The 24,124-nt window shown below is 46.3% G+C and overlaps 1 long non-coding RNA gene across 1 annotated transcript; it reads right to left on the reverse strand.

The window, feature by feature from the left end:
* Positions 1 to 1,842: 1,842 nt before the first annotated feature.
* On the reverse strand, positions 1,843 to 24,047 carry LOC135179701 (uncharacterized). Its single transcript, XR_010304080.1, has 2 exons — positions 23,982 to 24,047; positions 1,843 to 3,551 (listed from the first exon to the last, which is right to left on the reverse strand). It is a non-coding gene; the product is annotated as an uncharacterized LOC135179701 (long non-coding RNA).
* Positions 24,048 to 24,124: the final 77 nt, after the last annotated feature.

Raw genomic sequence — 24,124 nt, forward strand, 5'->3', positions numbered from 1 at the left:
CTCCCTGGCTGTAGTTACAGGGGCAATTTAGTCCTGTACTGATGTGTCTGCTGTCAAAAAGAGCAGTCCCTTCCTCATTGCATGCTCCTGCCCATCTGTTCCTGTACAGCCCTTGCACTGGCCCTGCTATTTTTGCTGTCCTACAGCAGATTGTATCAGGATTTGGCTAAAAATAAGGGAAAATACTTTTTTTTTTGGCCCCTTCTTCAAGTGTTTTCTACAAGTGAAAAAGCTGCATCTGAGCAAAACCAACCACAACCAAACAAATGGGAAGGATGCGGCCTGGCTTGCACAGATCCAGCCCTCATAAAAACACTCCCAGCCTGAATGCAGCAAGTCTAATACAACAACACACATTGAACATCTCCTCACCTATAAACGACACCCAAATTTGAGATGAGCAGGCCCTGAGGGCTCTAGCCTGGAGCAGAGAAGTCTTTTCCTTCTAGCACATCCCTGCCAGCATGGAACAAAGACTTGTTCACCGGCCCAAAAGATCTGTTTGACTTGGAAAAATTATTCATGCTCAGAAAGCCAACCTCCTTGAGACCAGGAGGTTCAGTTCCACCTTCCATTAAACCCTTGCCCTTGTGGAATAACTGCAACCAAGTCAGCGGGGTCACATCTGATTCGTACTGCAACTGGGGATGAAACCTGAACCACAGGCTCAGATCATTAATCCTGTTATCTGGCTGCCTCCCTGCATCAATCCAGAGAGGAGGGAGCCTCTTTATCATGATGAAATAATTCAACTGGATTAAGTCAGCTTTTTGGGTGCATCAATCATGCTATTGTCCCCAGAGCAGGAAGTTTTCTCCTCAGCCTTTAGTCACCTCTGCTCTGACCCATATTCCAAGGACTTCCCTGCACATTTTGCTTATGCCTGTATTTTGCATTTACTTACACAAGCAGCTGTGTCCTGTGAGCAAGAGCAATAAAAAAGCAAATAAAGTCAATAACTCTTAAAGTCATAGAGGATGTAAGAGATGCAGACAATGATGCCTAGTGAGATTTTCAACAGAAGCACCTTATAGCTTGGAAAAAAATTTCTCCAGGCAGGGTGCTCTGGACCTTTGAAAGTACTACTGAGCATCAGTCTGAATTGCAGTCCCAGGGACCCACATCTTCAAAAAATGTTGACTCCCTATAAGACTTAGGCAGTATCAGATATTGGATACTACTACAAGGCAGAGTCAGAGCAAGGCACCAAGGAGATACAATGACCATGTGAATATCCAGAGCTAGGGTCTTTGTGTAAGAGCTGGGAAGCCCAAGGAGTACAACTCTGCTGGGCACAGCAGTGACAATTCTTTGTTTAAAATGACTGGAAACATTGAGGTCTCCAAAGGAAAAAAACTTTTTCCTCTTAAAACTGTTTCTTGCATTGGAGATGACAGCAAAATCCACATCCCACTTTTTCACTTAGCTGCTGTCTTGAAGAGATGAAAAACAAGACAATACAGGAACTTTTCCTCTCGCTTGTAACTTGTGGGGATGCTGCTCTTCTGAAGGGCATCAAGGGTGCTGCTTATGCAGGAGCACGGGAAGAGGTAAGAAAAATCATGGGAGAAGCATCTCCCTTGGGATCTTTGCACCCAGAAGCACTTGTGCTCTCTCAGAAGAGCTATCTCACCCTTCATAGATTGAGTCCAGAGCCACCAAGAAGTCCCCTCTGCTTCTCATTAACCCCTATCATAACTCCCATGAGGGAATGAATTCTGCTGAGCAGAGATGCAGCACACTAGGACTCTTGAGGGGGAAGCAAAAACGATCAGAAAGATTCAGGCATTAGGCTACGTGGGATTTGGAATCTGGACATGTGAAATTCACAGTAACAAAAGAGGCTTTCCATAGCATTATTTACTCTCTTGATGCAGAGATAAACCATCACTTCCTTGCATTACCCTCTTCCAAGAGAGAGCAGTGAGAAACACAACAAAAAAGCATTCCCACTTAAAATCATGCTGTTTCCCTCCCTCCTTCTCACAAACACACATTTGCTTTGAGCCTCAGGTTAACAAAACCCACAAAACCCCACTTAGCCAAAACCACAACATTTTCCTTGATTTGGGGTCAAAACCGACAAGTTCTGCCTGTTTTCCTCCTGCAACTATCAGACTTCTCAGGTTCACTCTGTGAGCACCTCGGTTGTGCTGAAAAGTTCACAGACCTGGCACAAGTTTGGGATTTATTATTAAAGCTGCCAGATTTCAGGTTTGATTTATGGCTCTTTCATGCAGCCACGTTATCGAGTAGAGACAGGCCCTGCAGAGCATGCTGTGAGGCGTTCAGAAAGCCATAAACTTTGAAGCCAACAGGGACCACTTAGGCCTGGTCTGCCCCCCTCTATAAATGCAGAGCAGCCACCCACCAGGAACAGGGCCATGGTCTGTCACAATACTTCCATATTTTCTGTTTCTGCACCTCTCTGTGGTTTCTAGAGGCTGCTTGCAGCAGAAAGGACCCTGTGGAGCAGAGCAATAGGTGAAGCAACCCTCACCATGCCCTCAGTTGTCTTTGGCTTGGCTGCTTTCTGTGGCGATGCTGAGTGCTGTGAGCACAGGGAGGTGAAACTGTTCCTCTTGTCAGGTTGAGTTACAGACTTTCTCCCTCCTCTGAGCGTTTCAGCTCCATGCATTATCATGGTTTTGCTTTTGCCACTTTGGTTCAGAAGTACAATGGCCTTTTTGCCTTGCACCTCTGCACTCAGCAACAAGATTCCTTCATCCAGCTGCCCCCTGGACTCCCCTAACGCAGGACAGGATTCCTGCTGTGCTCAGGGAGCAGTGATGCTTTTGGGCAGCTCCCTTCTTGGCCCAAATGTCATAACTTCAAGTGCTTCTTCAGGATTGCAGAGGTAGGGAAGGGCTGCCCTGTCCTTGAAGACCTGTTTGTGGTCTCCCCACCACTCCAGATGGACTCAGCTCTCTGCACTGGCCTCACCAGCCCTTCACTTCAAAGTCTCAGCCTTCAGCTCCCCCTTCCTGCAGCCAGCCCCCCAGACCTCCTCACACACAGAGACTCAGCCTAAAGATGATGATCCTAGGCCAGTAATCCAGAGGGAGCACTTTGAGACAGGTGGAGAGGCTGCTGTGATATATCAGGAGGGATCAAGCCCTACAAGTCACCTGCTGCTCCACAGCAGAAGATACCTAGTGCTGCTGCTACCCAGTGGGGCTGGATGGTGGACAGCATTCCTGCTGCCTTAGAGACACCTGCATGACCAAGCTCTCAGTTTTCCTCCTAGGTTTTCACCAGCAGAACTCTATGCACACCTCAGGGTCTTTGTGAAGAAGCAGAGCTGCACAAACCTTAGTTCACCAACACACTTCCTACCTGAAATACAGCTCAAAACTCTCTGTTCCTTTGCACATCCTCCCAGAGATACCTGATATGGCATTGAACATTATTAGAAACATCAGAGGCAGAGCATTTGTTCTCATGTACTGGCACCAGCACTGCCTTGAAGATCATGATGACTGCTGGAGGAAGTGGTACCCAAAGGCTCCAGTCAGCTGGGCTGGATGCTGCAGAGGATGGCAGGAAAAAACCTACATTGAGAAACAAAAGCACCAAATGAAAACACATTCTCAAGATTCCTGTCAATGCATCCCAGAGCAGAGACAAAAACTGGGACCAACTGACATTAACCCAAAAGATGAACCTTCATTTATGTGAGCTTCCAGAGGTGTCAGAGAGATTACAGCAAGTGTGGAAACAGTAAAAAAGCATGCACAGGAAACGCTGACATTTTGTCACTGAGACACATGTCCACAGAAAATGATTCATTTTTTGTCCCCTGGATTTACAATGTGACATTTCTTTTAGGTTTTTGGGTTTTTTCCCCCTTAAATGTTTCAGGTGTATATGTAGATATAAATACAACTTATTTGTTTTACATTTTAAACTCCAGAGATGTCAAAGGCAGTCTGAAGAGACTAAAGGCGATTTACTGCCAAGGTTTTGGGAACAGTCCCAGGGGCCCCATTTGCAGTCCTAACAACACATTTTATCTTCTGCACAAGCAGGAAGAGGGGTGAGGGGGTGCAGCAAGACAGAGGCGGAAGTAAGAGCTGGCAGTGAGTCAGATGATGCACATTAGGCAGATAATAAGCAGCGATTACACACTTGGCAACTCTTTTGCACTATGCCCTCAGTTTATAGAGCTCAGGTTCCCCCGTTGGGATTACTTGCCATCCCATAATGCCTCAGGTAGTTAAGTCTAAAAGCACATCCCTCCAGGAAGACCTGGTGCAGCCAAGCAGGCTCATGTTCTCCCCTTTCAGTTTCGGTGAAACTCCTCTTCAGCACAGACTCAGCGCAGGACCGGTGGAGCGCTTCAGTCCCAGCCCTTCGCAGCTCCCGAGCGCTCCAAGCGCTGCACATGCGACCCTCCAGGCGGGCGGTGTGCCCGGCTGCCAGCCTGGCAGGTTGCATAGCATCAGCCCAGCACTTCTTTTTTATTTTAAAGACACAGAGCTGCACGGCAGACTCCAGCAAGAGGCCAGCAGGACCCACCACCCTGCGTCAGAAAGCTCTTGAGCACGGCACTCCGATAGCAGTGCTGCACCTAACAGCGCCAACTGCTTGTTCTGAATGGTGTCTTCGTTAACCTGCCCTCTTGCTTTCAAACGCCTGGAAGCCCAGCAGAACACTGCTGCCGATTCAAAACTGCTGACACTAAGAAAGTTCTTGATTTGCCAGTGGGGCTTAGTGGAAAAGCAAACCATGACCCCTTGGAAGCTTTTTCCACAGTTCCTTGTTCACCTCAACACAAGATGGCCAGAACTTTAAGTTAGCCAAGTGAGCTCTGAATCTGGCATTGAATTTCTTTGTACAATGAACCTATACCTTGGCTTCCTGAAAACTTCAAAAGCTCCAAAGGAACAGCACTTGACCCTAAATTTGTTTACTGTCTTACCCCAGTGACTCACTATTTTTATTCCAGTAAATGGTCAGAAACTTGTCTATTTTTGCAGACATTCTCTGGCTTCTCACTCTGCCATCCTGCTTTGGCACTTGAAGGTGTTTTTCTGCAGCAAACCACGGCGCCGTGTGCTCCTGAGGTCACAGCTAAATTTGTCAGTGGTAACAGACCTGCAGTAACTGTGGGACCATAGAAAATATTGTCCCTCCACTGCTGTGTGGTTTTTGTCCACCTAGATGCCTGCACTAGGATCTTAATTAAGTCAGGTACAGCTGCAGGAGAAAAAGCAATCAATCAGCAACTCCCCCATGCCATTGAACAGCTCAAAGCACAGAGCAACAAATGTGGGAGGCAATGAGGAAAACCCAAAGCAATAATTTTTAGTGATGATTTTTTTTTTAGATGGTGTGACCCCAACTGCCCAGACCAGGAAAGTAATCAATGACAGCATCTCCCGCAACCAGGGCTGGGTCCTCTCTGATGTATATGCTAAAGTTTCAGTAGGAGATGTCAGAACCAGGAGCTGAATTTCTTTGGCCAATGTGGGGAGGAGTAGATGACTAAAATAGGCACTTTTGGACTTATGTCTGGTAAAACCACGAAAATGCTCCAGTATTCAGTTGAGCATGTGCTGAAATACTTTGCTCAACAGCTCTAATTTAGATACTGGACTAATGCTATTTATATATTAAAGTCCTTCAGCTATTACTCATTTTTTTTCCACTCTCTCACTGCACAGCTTAATGAATGAGTTTTGTCCCAAATATGTCCACATTTTCATCTGTTCTGTGCATTAAGTCTCAAAAGGAGCTTCAGTAGAGGATTTCTTATCTATGCATTCATCAGATCCAACTCCCTAGTGAGGTCATTTCCGAAGTTTTTAATAAAAAGAGACTTTTGATTCTTGGGGCCAGATTGCAAATTATATCTTCTCTAATCTAACAGAGGTCAAAAAAGAAGTCAGAGTCAAAGAGCATCTCTGACTTCTCAGCACACGTGTGCACCGAGGCTTTTAGAAATACACAGTCCTGCTGTTATAAATAGAGCATTCCTCTCCAAGGTCAAAAGCTTTCAAAGTCCAGGAAAACACAATCATTATAAAAAGAAATAGAGGGATTTGGCTTTTCGATGCAGAGTAAGGGATGCACTAAACTGGAAGAAGAGTTTCTCGTGGGGGCAGCATTTCACCCCAGATATTTTTACATTGTAAGAAGGTTAAGGTGAACAACAATGTAATTTCATTTGTCAAACACTTCAACAGCACACCACCAAGAAGAGCAGATAGCTGTTTACTCAAGAAGAGAATAAGAGCATGGAAGTCAAAGATAAAGCCTTTTGAGGATGCAAACACAGTAAAGTATTGCAGTAGGGTAAATCCTACTTGAGGCTGTGATCGGTTCTCTTACACTAAAAGATACTTTAACTTATAAGAAACAATTGTCCCTCCCAGCTAAGGCTCTTCCATATCCATGAGCACAACCAGACTGACAGATCAAGACAAGCAAAAAAGAAGTTTGGATCATGGAAAGCGGAAAGCTCTCTTCAGAAGTACTCTTATTTACTCACATCCCTAATCAGTAAATACACACTTTAAGGAAACTTTTGCTCAAGCTGTCTGTCAAAGAGCAGGAAGCTTCACCTATTTTAGCAGGACATAAACATTTTTCCAAGGGTTCTGCTGAATCAGGATGTTCATGTTGCAAGCTGACCATATGAATGACTACACATTCTGGAACATGCAGCCTGGCAAGACCATAGTGCTGTTGCAAGGCCTTGGTTGCTATCCACCTGCAGACAATCCTAGAAGCCAGCAGCACCCTCACCAGGTATTATACTGCTAACATGAGTATTTAAAATAAATCTTATATATGAAGTCTTATATATAATTATTATTATATACTTCTATAAACACACACACACACTCACATATATCTATCTCTGAGTAACTACATGAAGACAACAAACTAGACAGCATAAGGAAGGAAAACAAAGAGGTCACTCAACAGCTGAGATGTGACAAAGCTAAGGGATCCTCTGAACAGGTATTCATGTAATGGACACTTACTTATAGTCTTCCTGGTTCTTCAGGTGCAACAATCCCTCTTTTGCCTCCAGTATTTAGTTATTTCTTTAGGGATGAAGAGAGCAACCTCAAGTTAACTCTCTAACTGGTCTTACAGTGAACCGATCTTTAGAGCAATTCATGTCTCTGCATCTAATGTGTCTCCTATCTGGTGAACTGAAATTTTGCATGGAAGCAATCGCTGTGAACAGGGCCCCAGGTTCTGCCTAGAGGGCTGAGAAGGAACAGGGTGATGTTTTTGCATGGTACACATCCAGGTTTTATAAAAACTTAGTTCTCCCAGGGAACCTCAGACCTGCAGCCAGAACCTACAGCGTCCAAAAACTGTTTTAACTCCTGCTATTGAATAGTCAGGATACAAAGCCTAGTTTGTTTCCAAAGAAATTAACTCATTGAGGTCTTTTGTGGGTTTGGCCGTTGTATTGCCTTTAGGTTCAACCTACAGTAAGGGAACAAAAGAATCAGATAAATGATACCACTTCCTTCAATCTTACTATCACTTCTGTGTCAGGCTAAGCTTGACAACCACTGAGAGGGAGGTGGAGGGATCTTTGGAATGAGTAAAGCATGTGGACTCTTCCAAAAGAGCAGCAACAGGACACCATAGTTTTGCTGAGGGACACATTACTATGCTGACCTACGAGTTCAGTTGAGGTTTAAAAAATAATCACTTTTGGAACAGCACAGGGAAGGCTTAAATGCTTTCAGGACCTTAGATTTTGAGGAGCTGCTCTACAATGTGATAATGTACACACTTTCTCCAAGCCCTTCTGCTCCTGTATCAATGCCAGGAGATTAAAAGGGTGTTGAGTGGTGCTGAGCCTCCCAGGGGGTCATTAACGTCATGTGCAGTACTGGGGTTATTTTCACTGGCTTGAACCATCCTCGCCTGCTGATGAGCAGGCAGAGATCAGAGGAAGTTACTGTGGTCATAGAAACACATCCCTCAGGGTCTATGTTCCCTCTCCTCTCCAGGACATGTTGGGACTTTTGGACAAACTTGAAGCCATTTTCTCATATATTTGAGCAACACATCCCAGCTGCATTGCCCACTGCTGTGACTGCTTTGGAAGCAGAGCAGCAGTGCAAGGACTGCATCTGAGGAGCTTTCCTAGCTGAACCCTTGGCAATATGCACCACGTGTGAATTTTACCAGTCCCAAGACCAGTGTTCATTATTCATAGACACACCACCTCCTTTCACATGCTCAGACAACTTTCCCCTGAAAGCACTCTCAGCTTTACACAACCCCAGCAGCTCACTTGTTCCACAAAAGTTAATACCCAAGGGCAACATGAATCTAACAACTTGTACTTCAGGCAAGTATGGAAGTGAGGTGATTTCCCTACCCTTCTCCCACATCAGTTCTATTCTGGCCATTCCCTCCACTGTTAAACTAACCTGGCTGGCAAGGAGAACACTCTTAGAGACAGTGAGACCCATCCCCAGCATTGCTTTTACCAAAGGTCACCTCTGCAAAGTCTCTCCACATTACATTATTGCAGTAAGCACAACAGCAACAGGAGGTATGCCAGGTGATGATGGGGGAGGGATGAGGTGGCACCTGTCTGTTGAGCAGCTCAGAAAGGAGAAAAAATGAACAGGTATTAAGGTAGGAGAAAAACAAAACAGCATGAGCAGGGCTCAAAAGGAGCTGCTAGAGCAAAGCAGGAGCTGCTTTCAGAGCATCCCCACAAGAAGTTCAGCTCGTTGCACAGGACAAGTTTCAGCCTAAAGGCAGGGTTAGTTTCACCCTGGGGACAGTAGTGTCCTAGCAGTTGGTTTTTCCTTGAGGCTTCACCTCGACATAGGTAGAATGCTTTCTCTACCAAAAACTTCCAAAACCTTGCAGTTTCTCCCTAGCAGTTTACCTCCTTCCACAGCCTGACCTTTCTGCGTGAGTGATGCAGATGTAAAAGAGTCAACGTTTTCCTGCCTTTCTGAGCAGTGAATCTGACAGGAGATCAAAGCACACAGTAATTTAGCCCATGGAATAATAAAAGTTAATGAGAACAATGTGCTGCTGACAGGGGAGTTGTGCCATGCACAGCAGGGAGGAGGGCCCAAGTGATCTGAGAAGACCAGAGAGAGCAGGGAAAAGAGGAGGCTCATGTGTTTTGAGAAAGTTTTTCTTCCTAAAGAGGGCTCATGGATTAAACCACAAAGGCAGCAACATTTATGAGGCCAAACTCCTCATGCTCACTGGCTTTATTACTTTGCCTACATTTAGGTAGGCAGCCACTTGTCACCTTGTTGAGTGTGGCTGCTTCACTGTCCCCACTGCCTGAGCACTTGGCCTTGCTTTTGGAGTTGTGTTACCTCTCTGTGCATCGCTTCCCTCTCCTGAGCTTCCTTCAGACAGACCCTGTGTAAGTGGAAAATCCTTTAGGAATCTCCAAACAGACAGCAAGAGGCAAATAGTGTGTGGACTGTGGAAGGTGGCAGGCCCAAGTTGATGGTCTCTGCTTCACTTTCATTTATTTTGGGAAACCTTGGTTTGTTCCAGGCTGGGAATGAGTGGTCATCATCCAAAAAGCAACTGGACGGGAACAGCTACATAATCCTAAACTCCTCCCATCATCCAATAGGAAAACCAGATTTCAGGACAGTAGAAAAAGACCTTCCCAGTTAACAAGGATAACAGCCCAGTCCTCACCTCTGGTAAGAGGCATTGTCTCTGCTACATGTGTTTAATTCCACATGGCTTTCTCATCTCAGAGAAGGGGAGGAAGTGATGGCTCCATGGCTGCCAGCCAAAGCAAAGGGCTGATGGATTAATGAGCTACCTCTAACATGGCACACAGACAAAAAGTAAAGTTTTCTTCCTGGCCTGCTGTGGAGCCCAGCAGATACCCTGTGCCAGAGGAAGCTCTTCACCTTCCTCCTGCAACCACTGCCAGCAGCACGCCAAACATATGGGGAACAGAGCAAGTGAGCAGAGATGCTGGAATGACAGCCTTCACCAAGGGATGATAATTAGATCAAATGCTCAGCAGCACACATTCCTCATGGTTGCAGAAACATCTGGGGCTTTCAGAAAGCCAAGGCTGCTCCAATAGATCTCTCATTTGGCCCAAGTAAGCGTGGCTTGGTGGAACATTTCACTGCTGCCACCAAGTCTAACCGGTGGGTTGAAGGACCCCAAAGAGCCAACACAACCACTTCATATACTCTGAGCAGGAGCCCAGCCCCACTTCTATCACTCTGGCAGAAGGCTGGAAGCAGAAACACCCAAACAAAACAAGTTGCAAGCTTGGGTCTGATCTTATGATTTGGATAAAGTTCAAACCACCTCCTGTCCCTCCCTTACAGGAGGAACACAAGGTCCTCAGCAGTTTTAGAGGCCTCACCACCACTTGCAGCAGCTGCACCAAGATTAGGGTTTGGTTCTTGGCATCCACCAGGCCTCTGGTCTTGGATTCAGCAGATGAAGCAACCAGCCAGACTCAAGCCAAGCCTTGACTGAGGTTTGAGAACATCAAGCTAACTTTATTTTTTGCACATCTCTGCATTTTGTTGGCTTTGGCACATACCTGAAGCCGTAACACCACATGAGAAACTGATCTCTTCATGCCTCCACTTTTGCAAAGCCAAGGAGCAGTGGAAACCTCATACAAGTTGCTTCTGATTTTGTGAAGTTTCCAGATCTCAGTCCAGACCAAGAACTTCCAGTGAGTTTACATAAACTCTTGATAATCCTCTGAACTTTCAAGTGCCTTGGAAAACAGAGTCAAATACAGTACTTTGGACTCTGGCATGTGCTTCAGAGATGGGTGCTCCAGGAATAGCACAAATGTTAGAGATGAGATAACCTGGCTGCATCCTGGCCTTTTATTAAGGTTAAAAACCCCAACCCCAAATCCCCCAAATCAAACAAAAAACCCCAAACCCACACACTTTGTTACTGAGCTGATGGGAAAGAAAGGTAACCTACATTCTCTCACTATATACCAGCCTAAACCTGCTGGGGAGTTCGCTGAGGCACACCAGAAAAGTCAGAACAGATTTATCTAGCAGGTTGAAAGAAGGGAAAGGATGAATGACAGCTCCTTTCTTGAAAGGGAAAGAAAAGAAACATTAACTCCTGGTGTTAAAATGCTGTAAAACTGGCTTTTGACTCAGCACAGCATAATGCTGCTTGTAAATGGGGTAATTGGTTTGTGTGAGGTCATGAAATGAAGCATGCCTGTGCTTGCCCAGCCCCTAAAGCACAGTCAGCTGCGAGAGAACACAATATACATGGAGCACAGGTGAAGGCAAAAAAATCATGCTTCATGCAACTCACTAATCCAGGCTAAAATATATGAGTACATTTAAGTTTGAGAAGGGCCAAGTATCTGATAGTTCAAAGTTCTTATACACTTGGGGCTGACATCATGCCCGTTGGCTCCATCTTTCTTCTGAAGAGTAGTGCAAGTGCACAGTTCCCTCCTGCTTTGCAGCCACCGTTCCTGGTTAAGAGGACCTAACAGACCCAAAGATGATCAGAACTGAGCAGTCAGCAGAGACCCATACTGCACTGGAACTAAGAGACAGGCAGATGTTGCAAGGGTGGCAAAGCATGAAGCACGCAATGTGGTTCGAACATTTAGACAGTGGGAGAGCTGCTGGAATCCCTTCTGTTTATGTTTCCAGACATCTCCATCAAGTAGGGGATAATTAAACACTACAGCAATTGGGTGATAGAATGATTTATTTCTAAAGCACCCTCACAGCCTGAGGCTTTGGGAAGAACATGGAGATGTGAACCTTTTACTTCAAAGAGGAAAAAAAAGAGAAGAGCACTACAATCCCTGCTAAGGACAGGCAGAGGTACAAGAAACCAGCAACAGACCAGCACTGAAAAGTGATGTAGCTCTCTGTTTCACTGCTCTGGCTTTTTAACCTTTACAAGACTGTTTATGAGTTCAGGGAGAGGTTCTAAATTTTGGGTTTTTTACCATTAACATATTCCAAAGTGTCCTACTTAGAAAGTAGAATCTGGCACAAAGAGGGAGAATCCCAGAGAACATGACTACTGATCCCTAGGCAAAAATGAAAGAGCCAAGTAAAGATGGAAGGACTTGCCCAGGGTCACCATGGCAGGTCTGGGGTAGTGATGAGAAGGATTTTTTTAAACTGCTGCTCAAATTAACAGCTGCACTTCCCCCCCTCAGAAATGACTGCGTCCTGGTTTTGAGAGAGAAGAATCCAAGGGGAGACATAATGCTCCAGCACAACAGAGCTGTGACAAGAGACAAAGGACTTACCCTAGAAGGGACAAGCAGCACGTGCAAGGAATCATAGAATGGTTTAGGTTGGAAGTAACCTCAAAGCTCATCCAGTTCCAACCCCCCCCCCCCACACACACACACAAGCAGGGACACCTCCCACTAGAACAGGTCGCTCAAGGCCTCATCCAACCTAGCTTTGAACACCTCCAGGGAAGGAGCATCCACAGCCTCCCTGGGCAAGCTGTGCCAGTGTCTCAACACCCTCACTGTAAGGAACCCTTTCCCAACATCTAGTTTGAATCTCCCCTCTGACAGTTTAAACCCATTCCTCCTCATCCTGTCACTACAAGACCTTGTAAATAGTCCCTCCCCAACCTTCCTGTAAGCCTCCTTCAGATATTGGAAGGTCACTAAAAGGTCTCCTTGAAGCCTTCTCTTCTCCAGGCTGAAGACCCCCAACTCTCATAGCCTGTCCTCATAGCAGAGCTGCTCCAGTCCTCTGATCATCTTCATGGCCTCCTCTGGACTCACTCCAACAGTTCCATGTCCTTCTTGTGTTGGGGGCTCCAGAACTGCACACAGTACTCCAGGTGGGGTCTAACAAGAGCAGAGTAAAGGGGGAAAATCACCTCCCTTGGCCTGCTGGCCACACTTGCCTTGATGCAGCCCAGGACACAGTTGGCTGTCTGGGCTGCAGTAAGGAATGGGTGGATGCTAAGGCATTTCCACCACCAGGGTGTCAAGGCCTAGAAGTCTGAAGACATAAATTACTGGAGACCTTTCAGTTTCAGGAGCTAACTAGTCCCTGGAAATTTTTTCTGGATTTCCCCCCCCTGCCCCTTGCTCATTCCAATCTCCATCCTTGTAAAAATCACAGCAATGGGGAAAGAGAGCAGCCAGTCTATCTGAAAGACATGGAGAACCAAAGGCATCCTGCCCTGCCGCTGAGGAGGTCAGGAGACCAGATCCTCCAAGCCAAGGACCATGGGAATTCAGCTTTGTATTCAGAGCTGCTCCACAGTGTGTTTATTGTAGATGTTTATTTAACATCTACATGAATCAAGGCAATATTATTTTATTAAAAAAAAGAATACTTGGCTTCACTTACTCAAACATTTGGACGAGGAAGGAAGAAAGCCCAGCTCAGGATTTGGCTGGTTTAAAGAATAGGAATATGCAGTTATTACCCTGCTGTCAGGGGCTCAAAACCAGCTTGGTTGGAGGAACTGAATGCAGTTGCCATCTGGCAGTTGTTTGAGGAAACTCCCTAGAAGTCATGGCCCCAGCTCAGATCCAAGTAGATAAGAGTCCTGCAAGGACAAGGCAGCACCTGAATTTCTCCTAGAGAACAAGAGAAACCGTGGACCTTCTGGAGATGTGAGTGTCACAATGTGAGAGTGCTTATGCAGCTCTTGCAGTGCCCATCTGTGACTAAAAAAGTCAGCCCTCCACTGAACCCATCCAGCCCCACCGTGCTTTTACTTACTGGCATCTTCCAAAACATTTAAGTGCCCAGAATAACAAAGACCCAGAGCAAGGGCTGGTCAGGAAAATGCTGCTAAGTGCTGGAGAATAATACCAACAGCACGAGGTCATAAACTAGAGCTGCCAAGACATTAGAACAAGCTAGGGTTGTTGTTCCCCCTCCCTGCTCCACTGACAATAACATTAAACACCAAGGCAGCTGCAGAAGCCCTATTTTTCTAGCAATTCCCAAGGCAGCTACCATCTCTTGCCTTTAAATCAAGGCTGGATGGGGTTTTGGAAGACATCCTTTTGTCAAATGCAAGTTATTGGGTTCAGTAAGGGTTGAAATTCTCTGGCCTGTGCTGTACAGGAGGTCACAGCCTGGATGATTTAAAGTTGCTTTTGGTCCCAATATCTATGGAAAAAAGTACGAAACCTTCTGTATGAGAAATGAAAGAATAAAGAGCAGCAGATAATACAATTGTCAAACACAGAGAGCCTTTGCCCACAGAATAGCTGTGAGCAAAATGGAGGCTTTGCTCATTAATCACAAGGATTCAAGTTTGTTACCAAGGTCTTTTATCCTACTTTCCAAATGAAACAAGGTTTATGGAGTCATGTTTTATGCACGTTTCATCATATCCAGCATCAGTCTGTTACCCAATTTTAACAGGGACTACAGCTCTAAGATACTAACTTCAAGTTTGGCAAAAAAACCAAACCCAAAACCAAGCAGGTAGTAGAAGGAAAAGTGTTCAATTAACATTCCCAGGGAAAGAAAAGCAGTAGCATAAAAATCAATCCTTTGCACACCAGAAAATCTCTTGGGCCAGGGGAAAAGGGTTAGGCATGACCCCTCACCACAGGGAGGGAAAAAGCTTTGGACAGGATTGTCATACCCTGAGGAATCTGCTCTGGCAACACTTCTTATTAGTCTGGATTTTCTAGCAACTAAGGACAGAGCTCTTGCTACAGTCTTAATGCAATTAATAAAACTTGAACGAGCCACCAGGCACCAATCAGCAGTAAACTGAGCTCTAGCAGTTTCAGTGCTCACAGAATTACTTTTATTTATGGTTAATAAGCCACAGCATGGATGGCAGAGCTTCAGAGCAGCACACAAGCCTCCCCATCACATGGCCCACAGTATGGATACCCCCGGGAGTATCGATGGGCTGGGGCCAGAGCCTGTGCAGTCCCCTATATGCACAGTCCTAATGAGCAACAGAGCTGTCTGTAGGACTTGTACAATCTCCATCGAGACAGAACTTAATTTAACAGTTTATTCTCTCCATATTCTGCTGGGGAAGGGGTCAAGAGGAGTAGGGGAAAAAAAAAGAATGAAAACATACTTGGTGCCATTTAGAGCTTCCCAATTGTTGGTTATTGTTACAGTTTTTGTCTTGTTGCTCAGCACCCTGGGAGGAAGGCAGAATGTAAAGAATTCCTGCAATGACCTCATCTTCTTGGTTGGCAAGCACTGCTCTCACTGTGTTCTGGGGTGGAATTCATCACAAATATATGGGTTCTGCTTATGTCCTCATATATACAACACCACCAAGCAGTGCTACGGGCTGGGGAGAGAGAGAGGCTGGAGAGCAGCCAGGCAAAGAGGGTGTGCTAGTTTGAAGCTAGCTAGAAAGTTTTGGTAAGAAGAACTAGATTACAGGCTGTGAAAGAGAAACAATGGTGATGTCTACTTCACTCATGGGCTTGCTGAGATGAATAAGAACAAGAGTATAAACATAGATAGGACAGTTGCTGTCTGCCTGGACTCTGGGCTGCATCACTCTAACCTTAGCTTCCATCTCTCTGATTAATCCACTTGCTTCCTAACCCCCCTGGCTGACACTCCATTCTTCCTTGGGCAAAAGGCAGTGTCTGGAGTAAGGTAGAGAGGGGTGGGAGAAGGTGGAAGGGTGCCCCTCCTGGCGACTCAGCTTTCTGGGAGGGCTGTTGTGTTTCTGTATTACCTTTTACCTTGTCTATTTCTGTATATATTGCAAATATCTGCTTGTATATTCTGCTAAGCTGTAAATATAAAAGCTTCATTCAATTTCCAGAACTGGCTGAGTCTAGTCTGGGTGATTTCTAAAGTGGGGTGGGGTAACATCCAAACCATCACAGAGGGACTGGGGGGGTACTGGTAGGTAGTAGGCTGAATGTGAGCCAGCAGTGTACCCAGGTGGCCAAGAGAGCCAATGACATCCTGGCCTGTATCAGGAACAGCGTGGCCAGTAGGACAAGGGAGGTTATCCTGTCCCTGTACTCAACACTGGTCAGGCCACACCTTGAGTGCTGTGTCCAGTTCTGGGCCCCTCAATTCAAGAGAGATGTTGAGGTGCTGGAACATGTCCAGAGAAGGGCAACAAAGCTGGTGAGGGGCCTGAAAGACAAACCCTGTGAGGACAGGTTGAGGGAGCTGGGGTTGTTTAGCCTGGAGAAGAAGAGGCTCAGGAGTGACCTCATTGCTGCCTACAACTGCCTGAAGGGACATTGTAGCCAGGTGGGGGTTGGTCTCTTCTCCCAGGCAACCAGCAACAGAACAAGGGGACACAGTCTCAAGTTGTGCCAGGGGAGGTCTAGGCTTGGATGTTAGGAGGAAGTTCTTCCCAGAGAGAGTGATTGGCATTGGAATGGGCTGCCCAGGGAGGTGGAGTCGCCATCCCTGGAGGTGTCCAGGAGGGGACTGGATGAGGCACTTGGTGCCATGGTCTGATTGGACAGGGCTGGGTGCTAGGTTGGGCTGGATGATCTTGGAGGTCTCTTCCAACCTGATTGTTTTTATGATTCTATGATATGCAACACCAGTGACATCAGCCTAGCTGTGGGAGCAGAGACCTCTCACTAGCCAGGACTGCAGAAGCATAAGAACGATAAATAATGATTTATATAAAAGAAATGTCACCCCTATCCTGGTGCTATTTAGCACTAAACCTTAAAGCATCTGTTTCCCTACAAAATCAGATATAGCTTTGTTGTAGTTTTATTGGTTTTAATCAAGGAGTGAGACCACAGCACACAAAAACTTGTTCTACCTGTCTGGATTCATCACTGCCTCGACTAGAAGCCCCAAGGAAATCAACCAATTAAATGCACCTTTCTGGCATAAATCCAGAGTTAACCTAGGGCACCTTTTAGGAAAGTCCTGTGTTTGGTTTTGACAAGCAGATCACCCAGGATGAACAGGTGTCAGTGAGTGCAGGTTTACTCCTGGGTTTTGCTGCAGTTAGCACAGGACAAGCACATTTCAAGAACAGAGACAAAATGCTCTTAAAGAGAAATTTTCAGGATTATTGAAACTGATGCCTGACCTGCAGCTCCTGCTTACTCTGCTCCAGAGTGGAAGCAAAGATTCTTTTCCAGACATACAAGTGCTTGGCATTCAATATAAGCCTAATACTTAGGCACCTCTGAAATCCTAATAACTTGAGGGGTTTATCCAAGAAGAGGTTATTTAATGAGGTTCTGACTGCCAATGCTGGCCATTTGCTCTGTCAACATATAATACCACTTGCCTTCAAGCGGGGCATAATCCAGCTCCCTGCACAGCAAGTCATCTGAACCAGCCCTCAGAACACTCATGCTGGCCAGCTACTGTGGAAAAACCTGGGCTCACCTGCAACTAATGAACAAGTAAAATAAACTCTGAATGGGACAGCCAGGAGTAACTGTTTCCACTGGAAAAATCCAATGTTTTAACAACCAGGTGCCAGAATGAGCCCATAATCCTTCTGCAGGCTGGATACCAGGCTGAATCAGCCACTGAATAGCACAATCCTTTCTTATTCCAAAGTTTTGCTTTACCTATCCTAAGCCAAGTATTTCTTCCCCACCACCACCTCTTGATGTTTCTCTCATTTGGGCTCTCACTCCTGCATCTGTAAAAGCCAGCAGGAGAATCATACCAATGGTATTATATTTAGATTCTGGATGAGAGAAACCAAGTAGTTTTCCATACTTGTGCTCCTCCAAATGCAGCACTTTGCTGTGCTGAACACTGCTCTACACAGCCCATGGGCTGGCAGGTGTTGGTGCTGAGGCCAGCACATTTTTCCTACAGTTTGTTCCTTTACTGGTTTTATAAACATATTTAGAATCCAGCTGACATGACTAAATCACTGATTCCACATCAAGGTGTGGATTTATGGCTTGTTTTGAGAGACGCAGAGCGATTTAAAATGTGCCTTCAGTGCACTTACAGCCACACAGAGGAAAAATAATTAAAAGAAAATTCAATGGGAAATGGAAAAGGCAGTTCTACACTGGTTCTAGCACTGCTGAGGAATAATTCTTTCATGTGATTCTTAGACTGAGGATTTCATCCTCGTCCTGCCTCACATCTCCAGCACTGAAGACTGCAAACCCGTGCAGCACGCCCATTACAGAGCCAATATCATATAACAAACTCCTGTCCACCAGACCCTCATGACTCTAGCTCAGCCATCTCACTAAACACACATGTCCTCATCATTCCAAGCAAAAAGCTGCAATAAGCAGATTAAACACCAAACATCCACTTAGCAGACCTCTGGCCAAGGCCAAGGTCCCTGGCTGGTTGGCAAGCACTGGGGTTGTGCCTGGACAAACCATTCCTGGTTCGAGAACCAGGGCTTGGATTCAAATTAGAAAAGAGCAAGAAACTTTCAAGCCAAGAACAACACTGCAGCTGGAAAGGGTGAGCTGCTTGACACTGAACAAACACAAGCTCATTTATCAGAGCACTGACTCCAGCTCCTTTCTGAGATAGCATCGGCAGCACCTCTGAGCAAAGGCAGACAGAAACAGCAGAGGAGAGGGTAGATAGGGCATGCAGGGGGAAACAACCAAACCAGGCTTTTAAAATGAGTAGGCTAAACCAAACCAAGGGCCGAAGGCAAATGCTCAGAGCTCCCTTTGAGTTTTGTCATTGACTGCAGACACAGCCCATTTAATCCAATGGATCTAGGAATATGGTAGGCACAAACTAAAAGGAGTACAAAACCCCATGCATATATACAGACACTCCAAGTGCCCTGTCTGCCTATGCTGGGGTGCTGGATGCACCTATCTTTTGAGAAAAATGTAGCTCCAAGTCATTTCAACTTGCTGTTGGTCACTCATGTTTAGTTTTATCCTGCTTTCAGTTTGTCCTGGTATCCTTGTTTTACACAAGTTGGGTTGAATACAAGAGGACTTCACACAAAGCTCCAACCAAGTGCATTTACAAGCAAAGACAAAAGTGCAAACAGAGCTGCTGGTGGTGTCCAGTGTCCCAGTCCCTGCCCTGTCAAAGCATCAGCACCAGGCATCAGGAACACTCAGAGATGCCTGTTGCTTGCAAAGCTTCTTTCACCAGCATGAATGTAAGGACCAGGAAATGTGAGTATTTATCCAAACCATATCTCCAAGTCTTGCTATCCATCCAGCAGTGATTTCAGGAGGATTGCAAGGCTGTCAGTTAGCAACTGAGTGACTGAAGTGACTCGTCCATATGCCAGCATGGCCTGACTTAGCTCTGTGCTTCCTGTGCCATCTTCTCTCTCAGTCACAAACCCTCTGGGCACCAGAGGGATATGGCCTTCAAAGCTGAGCTTGTATTTGTGCTTAGTGAAAGCCAAATGTGATGAAAAGAGGGGGAAAAAGATCTCTACTTATTCTCCCTACTTGGGAATTTTTGCTTCTTTAACAGCTCCTTTATTATTTCACCAAGTCACCCGTATCTCTTTACAAGTAAATATATTCTGCCCCTTGGTTTCCACGAGGGGGATGGGGGAAGAAAGGCTGCTGTTTTCTCTCTGCAGTATCAGTTTTCAGTGTGACACACAGTTCACTGCAAAAAACAAACAGCCCTAATGAGAGCAGTTGTACAGTTGCTGTGCCCAGTGTCAGTTACTTGCTCCTGCGAGCAGCCCTAAGCCCTTCACAGGGTCAGCACCACAGTGAGTGCAGAGTAGGACATGTCTCCCATCCCTTGCAGCTCCCACCATCACTGCCAGCAGATCCTTCTCACTGGGGGCTGGTACACAGGAGCTCTGTGCAAGCACTGCTGCAACTTCCTGCAGCTGAGCTGGGGTCACTGCACGCTCTGCTGTGTTTACACCACATCAAGGGGTGGAAAACTGAGACTGTTTGACTTTACACCCAGAGCAGTGGTGCGCCAGGGGCCCAGATAAAGCAGTTGGCTAAATTTGGACAGTGTTTGGATGGGATGAGAGGCCTGGCAGATTTAATGAAATGCCTCAGGCTGGGGTCAGCCCTTGCAAGGACAGTTAGGATGTTCCTACACCAAGAGGTCAACATGTCCTAAGGAAGCTGTGAGAGTAGCAGCCTAGAAGGACTCTATCCATAGAGCTGGGCAAGGAAAGTGCACAGGCATTTGGAGCATCTCCTCTAATCCCATCAACTCCAATCATGGCAGCTGCATCCCCTGGAATTTGTGGGTGCTAAAGAACTTGCCCAATGCACCACATTTCACTGCATACCAGGGGTAGGCCTGAGCTAACACCTCCACCTGCTGCTGAAGGAGGATCCCAAGGACAAACTCACTGCAAAGGATTTAATTCTATCTTGCCCATTAGTCTCCAGGAATCCCCCCAAGCCCTGGCAGAGGATGGAGCTGGCCACCACCGCCCCTTCCTCTCCCAGCTGGAAGAGTCAGAGTTCATCCCATCTGTTTGCTCCCAGTTGCCTTTTCTCAGGCTGCATTTCTCTTTTCCCCTCTGACCAACAACCCCAGTTTTAATTAGACTCCAACCCTATCTCAATTATTTCCTTATACATCCTTGCCTTTTATCTGCCTATCAGAGAGCTGTCCATCAGATTTAGGATATTCCACAAAGCTGCTCCTCACGCTTTGAGTGTCCCCATTGACTCAGGACAGGATCCCAGGCTGGGGAGACACCCATCAGATCCTCATTCTTCACCCAGGCTTAATTTACTCCTGACACCAGAAGTCCCGAGCTTCTCCTCTTTACCTTCACTGTGGTCTCCAGTCACGGCAACAGCCCCGCTCGGCATCGTGGGCTGAGCAGGAATGGCACCCGAGGAGCTGTTGCCATGGGCACAGACGGTGGTCCCCGCGGGTTCCCATGGCAGCGGGCGAGACATGCACCGGGGCGACCAGAGGGAAGAATATGCACCCGCCGAGCTATTTGTAGCCCATCTAAGCATCTCACAAGTTAAACAGTTGTTCTTTCTTCCCTCTGCTCCCAGCACTCAGCCAGCTCTGGGGGTTCCTCACCCACCAGGGCAGCACTCACAGGGCACAAAAAGCTAAATAATTGTCCTGACCAACCTGGAAACAAAAATAAAATTCACCGTGGGTGCTCGAGTGTGGCCAAGGGTAAAACATGGCTCCAACATCTGCCTGTAGGCTCGTTGGGATTTTGTCACTTTTTGGCATGAATCCCTCACCTCAGCCCTTGCTGCAGGCTGGGGCAGGGCAAGAGCCTGTGCCCCAGGGCTGGAATGCAGCAGGTTCCTTGGAAACCTGTTTCTTTCTCCTTCCATGAAGCACACAACATGAGAGTATTGCAGGTGGAGGATTGCCCCAGACCTTGCTGCACAGCCACAGGAGGGATGTGGCAAAGGACGCTCATCCTTCCAGCATGGGAGAAACAAGAACATGTAGGACATATTCCATGTCACTCCATCCCTTACAGGCAGGCTTGAGTAGCAAAGATCATTTGTCCAATCTGAGATGATTTTCACAGACAGAAAAGCTTCACCCAGCCCATCTTCATAAGCTATAGAAAGGTTTCTGCTGGTTGCCCTGGGCTATGCTTGTAGACCACTGATCACCCTGCTTCATCCAGCTGGTCACCCTGCCAGAGATGAGGCTTCATCAGCTGCCAACACTCAAGTATATCACTTATAATTCACTCTGATGTCAGCCAAAAGATATTTTAGCAGAGGAGAGGAGGATAAAACCCAGCATAAGCACAGGGTGTGACCAAATCTAGAACAGTCTTTGCCTACAAATTAAGCATCTTCCTTCTTTAAATTGATCCCCTCCTTCTCCAGGCCTTCAAACTCATATCACCCCCTCAGATCTCCCCACAGGCCAGTGAAATCAGCAGCGAGCCAGTCAGCTGGACATGGTGGTGAGAGCAAGAGGAATATTAGTCTCCACAGTATATGAAAAGAATTACGACTGTTTAATCTCCTTTCCCCCTTATCAGTGGTCTCAGATGTCACTTTGAGAGAGAAATGCAGTGGAAATTCCTGCAACTCTTTCCTACAATTAAGGAATTGACAAGATTTTTCAGCTTTTTCTCTCTGTGCTTGAAAAATTACTACATAAAGGAAACAATCTTTGTGGAGCATATAACTCACAATAGCCCGAAACATTATCTTAAACTATTCGTCTGCTTCCTGCTTAAGTAAACATATTAGGAATGTGTGTATATATTTCTTGGGCAGCTTAAAAAACGAAAAGAAGAGAGGTATATTGTCCCTCCTGCTCTTGAGCAACACCTTGTTTATGTTGTTATAAGCACAGATCATATTTATAGCTGAACACTGCATCAAAGTGCAGGCAAGCTGGGAAACATTTGTTAGGTTTAATGATCTTTTATTTAGCTGGTGCAGAAAAATGCAGCCCTTCCAATTGATTCATGACAGGAATTGTATAGAAACCTCCTTCCTCAAGAAAAGAAAAGCCTCAAAAGGTCAATCTGACATTTCAGCTTTCTCAAACACCCAACAAAGACATTCAAAGAGCAAAATCCCCAGCCTGACGAGCCGGATGGTGTTAGAGCAGGGCAAGGATAGACCACAGCTAGAGATCCGTTTGAAAGGCAGAGCCATTCAAATCAACTAGGTTGGAAGGGACCCATCTTGCACTGCAGCAGCCCCACTCCAGTTTATGAAATGCATTGCACTCTTCAAAGCACCCGAGCCAGAGGCTTTGCAGACTGCAAGGAAGGGGCTGACAAAGCCTTTTGGCTCTCTGGCATCTCCCTCATTTGCCCAAGAAGCTAACCTAAGCCAAGCTCTTGTCTCAGGCTCAGCCACCAAGTCAAAACCAGACCTGAGAAGTGTTTTTCTCAACTCCCAGTTGTAGCACTGGCTGCTACAAGAATCTGCTACAGAGAGCAAGCCCATGTGGGCAGAGCAGTAGCTCCTCCTGCAAGCCCTAGGTCAGGCAGCCCTGGGGTTTTACAGTTCGACACCTCTCACCTTTCCAAGGGCATTGCATCTCTGTGCTGGTGCAGCATCAGCTCAAACCCAGACCACCCTTTTCGAAGCAGAGCAGTGACCCACCACAGAGCTCTGCAGCCTGTGCTCAGCTTCCACCACTCCTCCAGGGCAAAGCATGTATGCACACATGTATGTACTAGCATTTGCTGCCGTAGGGGGTAAGGGCTGCCTGAGAACTGCTTTTGTGGTCATGGAGAGAGAATAACATGCAGAAGCATGCACCAGAGCATCCCCATGAAGTCTACCGCAGGGCCAAGCAAGCCCAGTCTGTACTGCAGGTGCCTCAGGTCACCATTAATTTCCCAGGGAGAACAGAGGGAACACAAGTTTAGTACTTGCTTAAAATGCTTTAGAGGCAGAAAAGAGGATTCACTTCCAGATACTGCCCAGAAGAGCTGCTCCCCTACAATCATGTAAAAGGGAATAGGCACTTGTCTCTTCTGCTCCTTCCTTCCAAGCTATGACTGTAGATCTCTAAGGCTCTGATGTTAACTTTGTATCCCACGAGGGGTTTGGTGGTCTGTAACACGTGTGAATGAACAGATCCACAGAGCCAGCAAAGAGAGTCTACTGCCTTGCTAAGCTCATTGCCCTCACCCACCAGCTTCTCTCCAGCCCTAAACCAGGTAAGAGATGACCTTTGTTTGCTACTCCTGCCTCTTCTCCTTACCCGCAGCAAGGCTCTGGAGGAAGGAAAAGCAAGAAAACAAGACCTGTTCTAGACATGTTCTAGGAAAGCCTCAGACTTTATATGCTTGGCAAGTTGCAAGTTAAAGCAGCAAACAAACGCAACAAAAACCCAAACAAAGCCCTCATCTCACCTACTTTCTCCTTATCTGCCCGGATTTTCCTTTTAATCCCACAGCTCCAGGGGAAACAAACCTTTAGGCAAAGAAAACTATTCCAAGGTGCAAATTTCACCCCCAGCATCACTCCAACTCTCCCCACGCAGGTAGATCTCACATGGATTAAAGAGAATCTTTGAAAACCAGCATCCTCCAAGAAGGTAGCCCCAGGGCTCCTGCCCCAGGCTTACCTGTTCTCACACCAAAGAAACTTGATAACTTCTGTTAAATTACTGCTCCAGAAAGAGCTTGCTTAGCCCTACCTGTGGTTTACACCAACTCAATAAACTCTTCTGGCAATGTCTCCTGTGACACTTCAGTGAGAAAATTTCGTCTCTCATTCATTTGCACCAACTTAACAGCTGCATCATCTTAAGGCACTAACACATACACCTGCTCTGTGCAA

This window comes from Pogoniulus pusillus, chromosome 11 (genome assembly GCF_015220805.1).
Source record: "Pogoniulus pusillus isolate bPogPus1 chromosome 11, bPogPus1.pri, whole genome shotgun sequence".
NCBI lineage: Eukaryota > Metazoa > Chordata > Aves > Piciformes > Lybiidae > Pogoniulus > Pogoniulus pusillus.